Source organism: Carettochelys insculpta, chromosome 1, assembly GCF_033958435.1.
Source record: "Carettochelys insculpta isolate YL-2023 chromosome 1, ASM3395843v1, whole genome shotgun sequence".
NCBI lineage: Eukaryota > Metazoa > Chordata > Testudines > Carettochelyidae > Carettochelys > Carettochelys insculpta.
The window spans coordinates 364,018,965-364,034,857 of record NC_134137.1 but is presented as its reverse complement, the minus strand read 5'-3'; the positions used below and the strand labels follow the sequence as shown (position 1 = coordinate 364,034,857).

Genomic DNA, 15,893 nt, shown 5'->3' with positions numbered 1-15,893 from the left:
ATGTATTGGAGCCTGTCTGTGTCTGGGGATGCTGCCAGAAGGTTCCCCAGCACGGCATGGCTGGGGTCAGACAATCCTTGTGCAGAGGCTGCAAAGAAAAGGACAGTCAAGGGTCACAGGTGAGAAACTGGGAAAACTTCTCCTCGTCAATAGCCCCTTGAGATGTGTCAGCAGGTCTCTCAAAGGTCACCACCAGAGTGGATGAGTCTCAAAGCAATTCCAGTCCCACCTCTTTGGGACGGCCTCCCACAAAGCCATAATGGGGGTTTCTGAGATTGCCCCTGCCTGGCTGCTCTCTGCTGTCTGTCTAATGTCAGGGTCTCTGTGAGGTCAGCACCACTCCAGCACTGTTCCCCAATAGGTTGACATCCTGCAACTGGCCTTTGTGATGTCATTACCACACCCACCCCTCCCCAGCAAGGCTGAAGTCCTGCCCGTAGCCAGCCCCTTGGGATGAACCGCCTGATCAGAGTAAAGTTCTCACAAATGAGTTTCAGGCCAACAACAGTTCATAGTCATTACTGATGAAGTATTAGAGAAGAACTGGAACATCAGAGAAAATCAGGACCTGCGCAGATACAATAATTGCAGAGAAGCAGCACCATCAATCAAATCCATGGTCAGATGATGCTCCCTATTTGGTCTTAAAAGAAAACAAAAGGACCTGAGTCTTGCCAGTCAATAGCCACCTGCTTGGCCAGTCACCATTGAGACTCTGAAAGTGGGAGGCAGAGGGGTCTCAGCAGAAGTCCAAAAGGATGGCCCAGGTCACCACAGGTGGGGATCAGTCTCTGAGCACTTTTCCAACCCCATCTCTTTGTGAGGGCCCTCACAGTGACAGCAACCTCCCTGGCCAATGCACAAACCCTTCCTTGGTGGAGGAAGGGAGGAATGGAAAAGGGGGAGAAAAAGCAAGAGAAGATGAGAAAGAGGGAGTGAAGGAGGAAATGGGAAACCTAAAAGGACAAACTCCCAGTGCCCTCAGTGATTCTATGAGATAAAGTCCTTGGTAGGAAATAAACCACCTTAATCTAGTGATCTCTGAGCCTAGCATTCAGCTGGTACCAAGTGGATCAGACTGAGCAGATTCCAATCCTCTCTGATGTTCTTACCTTCTAACCAGGGACTACAAAATCAGTAGTTTGGGAAGAAGAAAACTCTCAGGTTCCTCCTCATGTTCATGCACATGAATTCTAATTCTCCCTCAGTCCTCAAGGAAAGACGCAGAGAAAGAGTCTTGCTGCTGCAAAGCCATGGAAGTCTCTGAGGCTGCCTCTATTTTGCCCCTCTGCTCTTCCTGGCTGATGCCAGGGTCTGTCTGTGAAGTCACCACCTCCCCACCACTGTCCTCCAATTGATCAAGCTGGTTGCACGGTAAAGCCCGAGAGGATGTGCCCTTGGCCACACTCAGCTTTCCATTAAGTAGTAGACTTTCAGTCCAGAAAGGACCATTAGAGCATCAAATCTGACCACCCGCATCTTCCAGCCTTCTGGTATATCACAATAACTAAGTTTTGATCCAAGCACGCACCAGAAAGGCATTGAGTCTTCATTAGAAGACATAATCTATCACTTGCTGTCGTAGTTTGTTCCAGTGGTGAATCATCCTCAGCATGAAATATTTGTGCCTTATTTCTAGTATGAATTAGTCCGTTTTCACCACCGTGGCCTCCTTGTACCCCTGCCCTGAACATCTCCCCCATATCTTCCAACGCTTGCCTTGACTCCTGCACTCCCACACCCTTCAGTGAACCCCCCTGCACCTCCCCACCCCCTTCTTGATTCCTGCACTACCCATTATTCCCTGCCCTGAGCTTCCCACAAGTAAATGTGCTAGTACCCTATGAGCAATGAATTTGATGTGCTGCGTCTCTGGGTCTCTAAGGCCTGAGACAAGACCTGTTTCCAAAGAACAAGGGACACTGTCAAGCGGACTTTGTATCGTCACGCCACAGACAGAGAATAGGAGGGACTTAGGTGCACCAGTGCCTGAAACTCCAACAGCAGCAGGGAATTAATGAAGTATGATATAAATAAGTGGTCCAGGCAAGTAACTCACACCCCATGTTGTGAAAGAAGAGACCTGCCCCCCCTTCCCGCCCGAAGGTCACAGCCCATCTGTCCTGAGGGGAGAATTCCTTCCTGACCCAACATGTGACATGGATAGGAAGGAGTGGACACTGCATACAGCCCTGTGCTGGCTATGTCATAATTTGCTGTTTTAGGCCAGTAACAATTTCAAACAAAAACCTGTCTCCCCTGAGCCAGGAGGAAGCAGGGGCTGAACTGTCTATGGCTACGTCTACACATGAAGCCAACATCGAAATAGTTTATTTTGATGTAGCAACATCGAAATAGGCTATTTCGATGAATAATGTCTACACGTCCTCCAGGGCTGGCAACGTCGACGTTCAACTTCGACGTTGCGCAGCACCACATCGAAATAGGCGCTGCGAGGGAACGTCTACATGCCAAAGTAGCACACATCGAAATAAGGGTGCCAGGCACAGCTGCAGACAGGGTCACAGGGCGGACTCAACAGCAAGCCGCTCCCTTAAAGGGCCCCTCCCAGACACAGTTGCACTAAACAACACAAGATACACAGAGCCGACAACTGGTTGCAGACCCTGTGCCTGCAGCATGGATCCCCAGCTGCCGCAGCAGCAGCCAGAAGCCCTGGGCTAAGGGCTGCTGCCCACGGTGACCATAGAGCCCCGCAGGGGCTGGAGAGAGAGCATCTCTCAACCCCCCAGCTGATGGCCGCCATGGAGGACCCGGCAATTTCAACGTTGCGGGACGCGGATCGTCTACACGGTCCCTACTTCGACGTTGAACGTCGAAGTAGGGCGCTATTCCGATCCCCTCATGAGGTTAGCGACTTCGACATCTCGCTGCCTAACGTCGAAGTTAACTTCGAAATAGCGCCCGACGCGTGTAGATGCGACGGGTGCTATTTCGAAGTTAGTGCCGCTACTTCGAAGTAGCGTGCACGTGTAGACACAGCTTATGAGTTCCATTACTTTCATGGGCTACTCCTGAGCTGATGCAGGTTATGCAAGTCCCCTTGCCTGAAGTCACAATTTAGCCCTAACTTTCTTTCAATTATTAGAGCAAACAGGATGTCTGGGGCCAAAAAATCTGAAATACTACAGTTGGCACCAACAGTATTTGCTTTCACACTTCCAGGGACATTTCTGCAGAGATCTCATTCCTTCAATATTACTACCTTTTATTTTTGCTTGTGTGTAATTGATCTCATTTTCTTAGCCATACCTTTTGTTGTGTTAATATTTCTGAGTGCAACCCTATCTTAACTGCCTGTAATGTTATTCACTTTATTTCTTTGCATTTCTTGATAGAACACAAGATAATTGATCCCATAAACAACCTGGCTGTGCCTGAGGGCTAAAAGAATTATTCTGTGGTGTACTTGAATAATAGCAACATTTAACAAAGACACAGACTTTCGTATTTGTTATTTAATTGAAAAAGTCGGAAAACCTAGGGTGTGAAAATGGAGTTAAACTCCTTTTTAAAAGTATTTTTTTTAAATCACAGATTTCTTTCTGTAGCCTTTGCTGTTTGTTTTATGACTATTATGTTTTCCAGATTTTCTCATAAATAATTGAAAAGCAACATGCCTTTCTAAAACAATATGTTCGGAGTTCCTTGTTGAATGATAGTTCAGTAAGTAAGAGTGGGCCTTGCTTAGCAAGTGCGTTGGAAACCTCGTTTCTCAATGAGCCACCAATACATTTCATGTTGAGGTAGTTTTAAAACAATAGGCTCCATACCTCCAAAACCTCCATGTTAGTGGGAGAAAAGGGAAACATAAAAGGAACTCAGCGTTTAGCACAGAGGGTAAAAATCCATTGCTCTTGTACCTGCCCTTTGGTGATGTAGTTAAGTCACATGTTACTGATGAGGAAATTTATTTTTTTCTGTTGGTGGGAATGGATCTTTTTGGGTACACTATGGAACTAAAGTCATCTCTCATATAAATGGTTCAATTCAACTGACTTCAAGAAAAACAAGGAGTTCTGCATTTTAAAGAATAAGAATTTTATTATTGCATAAGCTTTTGTGAATTCAGTCTCACTTCTTCAGATGCATGAAGAGAAAGAAAAGAAAAGAAAAGAAAAGAAAAGAAAAACAGATCCTAGGGACAGAGAGATGGGAGTGTTACATCACAACTAATTCTATCAGGGAGGATGTGGATAAAAAGGTGAGAATACCTGAAGTGGAAAATTACTTATTGTAATGCGCAATCCCGTGGCACCTTAGAGACTAACAAACTAATTAGGTCATGAGCTTTCATGGATGAAACCCATTACAGAATGCAGGATATATACAACAGCAAAATATGTCAATTGTGGGGCCAGTGTTAATTAAACAAATTAAGTCCGGCTGGACATGTCTCATTCATAGCATGTGACATGGAAATATGAATGTCAAAGGAGGGGAAATTGCCTTTGTAATGCATTAAGCCTAAATTGATGTGTTGAATTTGTAAATGAACACCAGTTTAGATCTCTCCTTCTATAACTGGGTGGTAAAATTATTTTGTAGAAGAATGGCTACTTTGAAATACTTTAATGTCAAGGGAAGTTAAAATATTACGCTACAGGTGCAACCATTCCCGATGTCTGATTTGTGTCAGTTAATTCTTTGGCTAGGGAATATCCAATATACATGGCAGAGGGTCATTGCTTCCACCTGATGGCATATATTACATTCGTGGGTATGCAGATATATGAGCCCTTGATGTTGTAGCTTATGTGGTTAGGTCCTGTGGTGTATAGATATGTGGACAGAGTTGGCAACAGGGTTTGTTTCAGAGGTAGGTTCCAGCGTAAGTTTAATATCTGTGATGTAGTATGTGGCTGCTCACAAGTATTTGCTTCAGGTTGGTAGCAGTCTCTAGACAAGGATTCATCTGGCTAAATAGGTCTGAGAGCGTGCCTCTAACCTGGAACTCTCTTGTACAGCAACATCTGTAATTCAGCATGATTTTAGTTAGCAGGATGTAGCAGGATGACCACTTATCATGGGAGTCACCATGTTTTCCATGGTCCCATGTGTGTATATATATATATATATATAGCCATCATTCCTGGCACTTATTGTTCAGTGCCATTATTTAGCTGTAATTTACCCCTAAGTGTCTTATAAGAGCCTAGCAAGCAGTGAAAGTTTTGGTGATGTGCTAGATAATATTGAACTCCTGTGGTCCAGCAAATTCATCCAGCACTAGTCAGGTCCCAAGGGTGCTGGATGAGAGAGGTTCAAGCTGTACCATGGCTACTTGAATAATCAGTTTTGTTCAATGAACTTTGCTTACAGATAAAAAAATTGGGAGAAAACAGTGACTCACCTTCTGTTCTACTTGAGTTCTTACAAAGGTGCTTGAGCATTTCATACAGCCACTGTACAGATAGAGCCAGATTCTACCTCGGTGAAACCAATATGAGTTTGCATTGCCTTCAGAGGGACCACAATTGGGAACATAGTTCCTGATCCAAAGCCCATGACAGTCAATGGAAAGATGCGTATTAAGTTCTGTAGCTTTGGATCAGACCCATGAAATGTTCATATAGCTGTGACTGAGCTTCAGTAATTGGTTAAATTACAAATATGGACACATTATTGGCTGAACCTGAAAGGAGATTTTTTCTAAGAAAAGACATTTAATAATCTCCTCAGCTCTATCTGCTTAGGCATTTCTATGGAAAAATAATAATCTTTCTTTGATACAGTACAAGCAGACCTTCACCTTTTGGAGTAGAAAGAAATTCAGCTCATGAAATCTGTGAGATTTTATGAAGCAGTTTGTAATTCAGAAATGCTTGTAATGCAGTGTCTTCAGTGCAATCATTTTCTAACTGTACAGTTTTTAATTGGCTCCAGCCTACATACCTTGGAGAAACATTCTGGAAACTAATAAGTATACCTATTTCTCAAGAAAAATGAAAGGACAAAAATGCAGTCCTCACATGTCAATTTTTTATAAAATGAAATTAATTGGCTGGGAAGAGCATCATACCTTCCTCCTTCCTAAGTTAAAGACCATACACTTTCTTTGCATTTTCTTCACATCTACTGTGAGCAGTTGTGTTAGTTCTACCCCTAAGAAACGTGTGTCCTTTCTCAAACCGACAACTGCTCCAACACCCAGAGTTTTTTTCTTCTTGTTACTTTTAGTGCCTGGTTTTCATCCTGGCTTTGATTCCCTGTGCTTGATGTCTCCAATGGCACACCATTTTTGTCATGATTTTGTTAATAAAATACCAGGGCTGCTTGGAAAAATCTGCTGTTCTTTGCAGGCTGTTGCCTACATTTCCAGCCTGAGTGGGATCTTTTGTCACCTTCTATCTCACAGGTTATCATGTTTTATAACTAACTTGTCATGAAAATCATGAGTCTCTCTGGTCCTGCTGCAACTGTGTTTTCTCATATATCCTCTCATTGTCTTCTCCCTGTCCCACGACCTTGTGTAACTTAGCATCAAACCATCACCTTACACCAATGATAACTTTCATCTATATTCTGTTTCATAGTAATAGATAAATAACAATTCCTGTTTATATCTATTTGTAACCAAGTGCCTCTGTTTCCAACTCTTCTATATCTTGTTGGGTTGCAGAGAGTGTTACCTTCTATCTTTCAATCAGGTTTTCCTCATGTGGTTATCTACCAGAACCTATTCCTCAAACATTTTTAAGTTAATTGTAGATTTACCAGGAAAAAAGAGGAAAAAAACATTAATTTCTCACTTGTTTCACATTTGGTTGTGTCATACATACGCAGGTTGAACATCTTCCATCAGGCACTCTTGGGACCTGACCAACGCTGAATGAGAGAATTTGCTGGACCATGGGAGGTCAACATTATCCAGTAGCATGGCCAATAATTTCTCTGCTTACTAGGTTCTTAGAAGACATTTAGGCATAAATTATAGCTAAATAACAGTACAGACCACTGAATTGCCACGACTGAAGACTGTAAACAAACTTTGTGGGACAATGGGGAATTTGGACATATCCATGATTAGCAGTCATCCAGCTAACTAAAATCATGTCATATTATAGATGTTGTTGAACAAGAAAGTCCCTGAGTAGAGAGGTTCAACGTGTGCATTCATTTTCCAGTTTATCATGAATACTTTGCCCACTGGAATAGCCATTAAAGGGTGGGGCACATCCTCTAGCAGCCTGTAAGGCTGTGGCCACACTAGCAGCTCATTTTGAAAATTATTTCAAAATGAGGGGCAATTTTGAAATGAGCAGGAGAGCGACTACACAGCAATTGCTCATTTCAAAATTAATTTCAAAATTAAAAGGCGTTCATTTTGAAATGGTTATTCCCCTCCCGTTTCGGGAATAATGCCTCCTTTCGATGTTAATTTTGAAATTAAATGTGTATAGCCACATCCTAGCTGCCATTTCGAAATCAAAAGTCCTCCACAGAGCCAGCCCCTCCCACCAGCAGCCAGAGCTCTATGGCTGTCAGCTGCGGGTGCCTTAAAGCTGCAGAGACACAGAAACCCCATGCAGGAAGCTGAGAGTGTGATGGCAGACGTAGGAGCATTAGGTGGCCAGATGACACTCCCTAGCAGCCTCAGAAAGTGACACCCCACCATGGCTGGACCAATGGACAGCAGACAAGACCCCCACGATCCTCGTGGAGCCAAGGGGTCTGAGCGGCGGGGCTCCCAGGGCTCTGGGCAGCTCCCAAAGAGGAGGGGGGCCCTCTGGCTGGAAGCTGAATTCCAGGACCTGCTGGCTGTCTGGGTGGAGGAAGACATACTGCTCAGCATGGAGGGGTGGAAGAAAAATGTGGACGCCTTCGCCCAACTCGCCAACATCCTCACCTCAAGGAGCCACCCCCTCCAGACCCATGACCAGGTCTGCTCCAAAGTCAAGGATCTGCGTCAGGGCTATGCCCGAGCAAAGGACTCAGCCAGGCAGTCAGGGGCAGTGCCGGCCACCTGCCCCTACTTCAGGGAGCTCCACCAGCTGCTGGGACCCAGGGAGGCTGCACCACTCAAGGAGACTCTGGACACGGTGGAGCTGGAGGGGCAGGGCAAGGAACCCCAGCCAGGACCCTCAATGGCCCCCACTACTGCGGGCCCCGAAGTACCTGATGGCACCAAGGACAGCGACAGCAGGAAGGAGGGACTGCTGTGCATGGCCTAGCCCTCCGAGGACCCTAGCCGGGCTACCTTCACTCGGGCCTCCCTGAACCACTCGAGGAACCCTCAGGTAGGTCCGAGCATGGGGTGCCCTGGTCATGCGGGAGAGGGGGCAGTCCCTGATGCAGCCGGTATGGGCCTGGGCACACGGCCACAGGCCAGAGACCCAGGGATGGCCATCATCGTTGCTGGGTGGGGTGGGGGCTGCATGGGGCCATGGGCTGCCATGAGACTCAGAAGCCTGGGAGGGCTGGAGCAGCCACTCTAATGGCCCCGCATTGACGGACCCCACAGAAGACAGGCCACCCCAGAGCCCCTCACCACAAACAGAGTGGGATGGTGGTGGGGACAAGGCCACTGGCCCATGGTACCCGGGCTCATGACTGACGGGGCACCACCCTCTCGCCTTATGTCTTCACATCCTTGGCATCTGCCAGCCACCCCAGCCCCCTGGATGTTCCCGGGAGCCCTGCACCACCAAAGGAGGGTGAGGGGGTGATGCCTTCCTGAACTGGGCACCGTGGTGAGAGGAGCCGCTGCTGCAGCTGGGCAGATGATCTGGCGGCAACCCACACAGCTGCATGGCGGGAGCAGAACTGCTTGCTGTGGGCATGGCTCTTCATGGAGTGGATGGCCTTGGACCGGTTGGCCGAGTATCTCAACTCCCTGACCCAGACTATCGGCAACTGCCTGGCCCATCCACCTGCGCCATGGATGGCCTTTCCCACAGCACCCCCCTCTGCCCCAGGCCCCGCTTTTCTCCGCTACCCTCCTCTTCCCTGGCACTCCCCTCCACCCCAGCCTCCCCCTCTTCCCCCCCTCCTCAGCTCCTCCTTGTTCCCCAGCCCCCTTACACCCCTTCTGCCCCCACAGCCCTTGCAGCTCGGCTCCCAGCTGACATGACCCCGGCCGAGTGGCGGGAGCTGGTGTGCTGGCTGTGGCCAGGTGAGCCCTGCCTGTTTGTGGCTCCCCCTCCGCCTCCTCCCTGTGAGTCTGAGCCCCTAGATACCCTGGTCCATCCCTACCTCCCTGTCCCACCTGCCCCATCCCTGCTCCGCCATGGTCCCCGGACCCAGGGTGGTCATGGGTCCAGGAGCCATCATGGCTCCCGACCAGCCACTCTGATGGAGGATTGAAGCCCCCCCGCCTCCCCATGTATATAGTTCACTCCTGCCCCCCATGTAAATAGTGCAACCTGCCTCCCCCCGTAAATAGTCACACATTCTTTATGTTCCAAACATAGCAGTTAAATTTATTGAATGGTGTATGTGTCCTGCCTCAGGTGGGGATGGCAAGGGGGGTGCTGGTGGGCCAGGGGTGAGAAAGGGGGTTGGGGGTTGCATGGAGTGAGCCAGGCCAGGTCATGGGGGCCCCCGGGCAAAGGTCTTCTGGAGGCACTCCCACATGCGCACCCCATTCCGGTGCACCTGGCGATATGGGACTGCACCTGGCTGCTCAGAGTGTGGAACGGCCTCGGCTGCCCAGTGTGTCACAAAGAGCTCCTGCATGCTCTCCACGATGTTGTGCAGTGCACAGCAGGCACCCACGACCGCGGGCATGCTGGGCAGGCTTACCTCCAGGCACACCCAGAGGCACCTGAAACGTGCCTTCAGATGGCTGAATGCCCACTCCACGCTGTTCCTGGCCTGGTTGAGGCGGGCATTGAAGAGGTCGTGGCGCTCATTGGTGTGTCCCATGGAGGGGCAGATTAACTAGGCCTGGAGTGGGTAGGCAGCATTGTCGACGATGCATGGGAATATGTTCACGTCCCCCGCTGGCAGCTCCCGTGGGGGATGTAGGTGCCTTCTGCCATCCTTTGGCCAAGCCATGAGTTCCACAGGATGCGGCATCGTGGGCCCTGCCCAGCCAGCCCACGCAGATGTCCGTGAAACATCCTCAGGAATCCATGAGGGCCTATAGGATGATGGAGTGGTATCCCTTTCAGTTGATGTACCATCCCTGGCTGTGTGGTGGGGCCCAGATGGTGGTGTGGGTGCTGTCCAATGCATTGATGCTTGATGCACTTGGGGAATCCCAGCTGTTGGAAGCCGGCCATGGCAGTGTCCACGTCCCTAAGGTGGATCAGGCACTGCAGGAGGATCCTGTGAAGGGTGGCGACAACCTGTAGGGTAGAGGGAAGAGGTGCCCATGATTGTGTGGTAGTATATGGGGGGTCCCTTTCCTGGGACCCCACTCCCTGGGGCCCCACACCTTGGGACCCCCCTTCCCAGGATCCTGCTGTGGGTGCGTGGCCCCCGGTGCCGTACCTCAAGGAGGACGATCCTGACGGTGGCCTTCCCCATGCCCAAAGTTGTGGCCAACTGAGAGGTTGCTGTCCAGGGTAGCCAGCTTCCACAGAGCGATGGCCACTCGTTTCTCCAGGGGGACCGTGGGCCGCATGCAGGTGTCCTGGTGGTGAAATGCTGGTGCCAGCCAATGGCACAGCTCAGTGAAGGTGGCCCGGGTCATCTGGAATTTGCGGACCCACTGGTCATCATCCCACTCTCCAAGGATGATGTTGTCGTACCATTCCCCACTGGTGGGGTACTGTCAGAGGCGACAGCAGGGCTGGAACAGGGGGTACTCCGGATGCACTGTGGGGGAAGCCTGCAGGAGGCTGGCCACATGTCGGGCAGCACGTAGCCTCATATGTCATACTGTCAGGATGGTCATCAGGCTGGTCACGATGTCCAAGGTGTCCTCGTCAGTGAAGTGCTGCTGGTGCATGGCAGGCAGCGGTGTGGTGGCTAATTAAGGCTCTGCCGAGTGCTGTGCTGGAGGTCGTGTGCTGCAAGCAGCCAGGGTCATCAGCATGTGCACAGGAGATGTGTTTGGGAGGAGCCCTTTAAGGGGTTGGCTCATCTGTGCTCCAGGAAGGGCTTGTCGGCCATTTGACCCTGCCCTCGCCATTTCCTGCCCTGTTATTTCGAAATGAAGCTGTGGCTGTGTAGCCGCTCCCTTTCGAAATGACTGGGAGTCTTTTCAATGTTGTGGATCGCAACGTCAATCCGTATTGCGTGTGTAGTCGCTTCCGTGCCACTTATTTTGAAATAGCTTATTTCAAAATAACAGAAAGGGTAAGCCATTTCGATGTCACTCTCTAATGTGTCCACAGCCTAACTGTGTGGGTGCATCTACACTAGGAACTAACTTTGAAGTTAAGCACTACATCAAAGTAGCCAGCAGAGAGTCTATACACATTTTCTCTTATTTCAACGTTAACTTCGAAGTGGGGAGCCCAACTTCGAAGTCCTTACTCTATTCCTGGGAAAAGAGTAGTGCCATACTTCAAAGTTTAACTTTGAAGTAAAAAACTTCAAAATTATTTCTGAAGTGTAGACACAGCCTATGGGGCCGTGTCGACACTAGCCCAAATCTTCAAAATGTCCATGCAAATGGTTTCAAAATGGACATGCAAAACGTTTTGCTGCTGCGTGGCTCATCCAGATGGGGCTCCTTTTTGAAAGGACCCCACCAACTTCAATATTCCCTTATTCCCATCAGCAGCAAAATGCCACAATTTTGAAGCTCTGCGGCTGGCAGCATGCTAATGGGGTGCTGAATATGCATTTCAGTGCCTCATTAGTAATCTTCAAAACGGCCATTTGCATGGCCATTTCAAAGATTTGGGCTAGTGTAGACGTAGACTTTTCATCTTTTCAAGCACATCATGTGACTGAGAAAAGAAGGGGTATAACACACATTTTCACATGGCACTGGATACTATGCCCACACTGCACGCACACCCAGCAGAAGCAACTGCTGTCCCATTGGCTGGGCCTGGTTTCCCATCTAGCTGAGAATGCCATAGAATGCCATAGATGCCTTAAAAGACCCATCCCTCTCCACTACACTCTACAGCTTCAGCAATGAATCCACAGCCTGTAGGTATAAATATAGATAGGGAGCAATGTAGAGCATTGGGAAGTTTTAAGGAGAGAAAGAGTGTTCATCATCTGGTTAAATTCCCTTCCAAAACTTACCTGGATTTCCCTCCCTCTCTTTAGAAACCTCCGTCTCTCACTGAGACTATCCTTTCATATCCCAGGGGAGATGCAGCTGGGGATCAATCATGAAGCAACAGGCTGCTTTAATACATCAAAATAGTGATGTTTCAGCAACCACACACAGTCTTTCACTAACCCCTGGCAATGCTTTGTCACTCAACAGCTATTGCAAAAGGGTGTGAAAAGCCAAGCAGTTTCAATTTTCCTCACAGAATTTCTGACTAAAGGGTTCTGTCACATCCCATTATCATTTTGCTCTGTTACATTTACTTTGAATAGATTATAGGAAGCATACGTGGAAGTTTCAGTTTAAGATTTACCTACATTCACAATACATTTCAAATGGCATTTCACTAATGCTATGTCTATACTAGCCCCCCCTTTTGAAAGAGGGATGCTAATGAGACACTTTGGAATATGCTAATAAGGTGCTGCAATGAATATGCAGCACCTCATTAGCTTAATGGCAGCCACAGCACTTTGAAAGTGCCGCTTTCAATCTTGCATGGCTCATCCACTCAGGGTCCTTTTCTTTTCAAAAGGACCCCACACACTTCAAAATGCCCTTACTCTCATTTGATGATAGGAATAAGGGCATTTTGAAGCGTGCAGGGTCCTTTCAAAAAGGACCCCATGTAGACGAGCCGTGCTTGATCAAAAGAGGCAATTTTGAAGTGCTGCAGAGCCCATTATGCTAATGAGGCACTGTATATTCATTGCAGCACACCATTCGCATATCCCAAAGTGTCTCATTAGAATCCCCCCTGGAGGGGTGGCTAGTGTAGACAGAGCCTAAATGTCTTGAGTATTTGGAGCATTGGAATTTCAGAGCCTATTGTCCACCCGCTTCTATTGGAATCAGTGGGCATTGTGGGTTCACAATACCTCTGAAAATCAGACTATTTAACTTGGTGCCTAAGTAGGCATTTTGACTAACAGATACTTTGGAGCATAACTATCCATGGACAAAGACCCACTTTGACCATGTCTACACTAGCTTAAATCTTCATAATGGCCATGCAAATGACCATTTTGAAGATTACTAATAAGGTGCTGAAATGCATATTCAGAGCCTCATTAGCATGCTGGCAGCCACAGCTCTGTGAAATTGTCGCTTTCCACTGCTGTGCGGCTCATCCAGACAGGGGTCCTTTTCGAAAGCAGATTGGAATAAGGGGATTTCAAAGTTGGTGGGGTCCTTTTGAATAGGAACCCCATGTGGACAAGCTGCGCGGCAGCGAGACATGGCAATTTTGAAGAGCTGTGGCCACTGGCATGCTAATGAGGCACTGAATATGCATTTCAGTGCCTCATTAGTAATCTTTGAAATTGTCGTTTGCATGGCCATTTCGAAGATTTGGGCTGGTGTAGACACGACCTTCCTCAGATGCATGAGATGTCAATCCAAAATATCTGTTAGTCTGTAAGGTGCCACAGGACTTCTTGTAGATTTTGAAGATACAGACTAACTCAGCCACCCCTCTGATACTTTTGGTTCTTTGTGTTTAATCTATAGCTCTGCTGTCTAATTTCCTCCATAAAATGGCTCACATGCTTGTTTATGTCGCCTCTGAACTTGCCCCTGGTCTCATACTGAGGACTGAGAGAAGTTTTGAAGTTTTGGCTGAACGATATATTTGGCAATTATTTTTGAAGCTAATGACCAGTCAATAGCTTCTATTATTTGCTAAATATATTATCTTATGATTAGCAGAAATGTTGGGAAAAGATGCAGAAAAAATATTTTTTGACTGTTTGACTAGTTGTTAAGTTGAATTTTGAAGGGCCCACTTCAAAACCTAGAGAAGTCTAGTCAAAACCTGACATTGATTATATTTGGGCTTTGGAGCAGGCTAAGGCATGCATATTGAAAGGTATCCAAAGGTACGGTTGCTATTTTATAATTAACTGCTTTATCTTCCTCTGTTTATAATTTTTTTAAATGTATACTACATAAAAGTGCTTCTGAAGTCTTTGACCTCCTCGCCCAATGATGGATCAGCCTATGTCACCATACCAGCCACAGCCTGGTGGAAAATGGTTTTCTTATTCTGGGAAAACTAGAGCTAGTTTTAGGGAAAAAAGCAGCAAAGCACACATTTCAAATCAGAATGAAAAATCAAGCCTTGAAAAGTTTCATCAACCATCAATGAAGAAAAAAAATGGTTTGGGGTCAGTCAACATATTTCATGGTAATTTCAAAATATTTTAATTTTGTATTTTGACCATTTAAAATGTTGATAGCCTTTTTATTTTAATTAGCTTAATTTTCCAAATTAAAAGCTGCTTTGAAAAACAGAAAAATGGATTTTTTTATTTCAAAAATATCACAGTGGGCAATTTAAACAAGTTAATTTTTTTTCCAATTTTAAAACGAGAAATTTGTCAAAACTCTCCCTTTCTTGCAAACAGTTTTGGTCTTGATGAATCACCATTTTAAGATGAAAAATAGTTCACCAAAAATTCTTGAGAAGCTGTAATACCAACAAAGCCTTTGACAATAAAACGTGACCCAGATTTGTTCTCCAAAACACTGAAAAAGTCATATCAGGAGTTACGGCAACATCACTTTATTCCAATTGTGTGCTAATATGAAGGCTGAACACATGCATGTTACAATCACCTGTCCATGTGAACACCCTCTACTAGGAAAGGATGGCAAGAAGCAACACCACCACCCAGTGGTGAAAATCACATTGTAGCATTTTGCAGCAAAGACACAGGGTTAAGAGCTGGTAGCCTTTGAAAATACCCTGGGGAAGGAACATTCCTTTCCTGAAACTGGTGCTCATTTTACTTGTCCGAATTCTTTCATCATAAGCAATGCCTGTATACCTGCAGAACACTGGAATCCCACGCATGTGCATTATTTACTCTGACATGCAATTTACTTTAGTTTTTCTGTGAAGTGTCTGGCATAGTGGGGTCTTGGCCCATAACCACTACAGATCCTAGGAACTACAATAAAACAAATTATTTTTTACTATTACAGGAGCATGTAGAGGCCCCGGCCAAAAAAAAAGTTCCCATTGTGCTAAGTGATATAAACACAAAATAAGAGACAGGCCCTGCTTCAAGGATTATGCAGTCTAAATAAACGAGCCAGGTGGACCATAAGGAAGCACTATTATCTCTGTTTTGTAGATGGAGAAATGCAGTGCAGACCCGTGAGCTGTCTTACTCAACATCACAAAGCTTGGAACTGAAGGCAGGTCTGCTGAGTTCCAGTCCAGTGCCTTAACTACATGTTTGGTGCTCCCTGTTCATTCATGCCACTATAAATGCGGTGTATGTCAATCAACGCTGGATTTGCAAACATTAATAGAATTGGAGAGGTAGCTGTGTTAGTCTGTATCTTTGAGAACGATAAGTCCTGTGGCACCTTATAGACTGACAGATATTTTGGAGCATAAGCTTTCATGGGCAAAGACCTGCTTCATCAAATGCATGAGAGTTGGGGGGTTTCAGAGGGGTATTTAAAGAGTGGGGTCCCAGTAAAAAGGAGGGCCAGATCTGACCATGGCCTATTCAATCAAGTTGGAAATGTCCCATTATCAGTTGTATGTACCAAAAGAGGGAAAAACAAGCCAGCTCAGATGGGGGGAATGGTCCATTGTCAGAGTCGAATGTGGAGCTGTTAGCACCCAGGGCAGAGAAGCTGCTTTTGTAAGGGGCCAGCCATCCCCAGTCTCTGT

General features: G+C 46.8%; 1 long non-coding RNA gene across 1 annotated transcript in view; it reads right to left on the bottom strand.

Annotated features, from left to right (window-relative positions):
* Positions 1-60: 60 nt before the first annotated feature.
* LOC142025061 (uncharacterized) overlaps positions 61-15,893 on the bottom strand; it is a 119,654-nt gene continuing 103,821 nt past the window's right edge. Inside the window, exon 4 of the long non-coding RNA XR_012648590.1 lies at positions 61-88. This is a non-coding gene — a long non-coding RNA (uncharacterized LOC142025061). The remainder of the gene's footprint in view (positions 89-15,893) is intronic.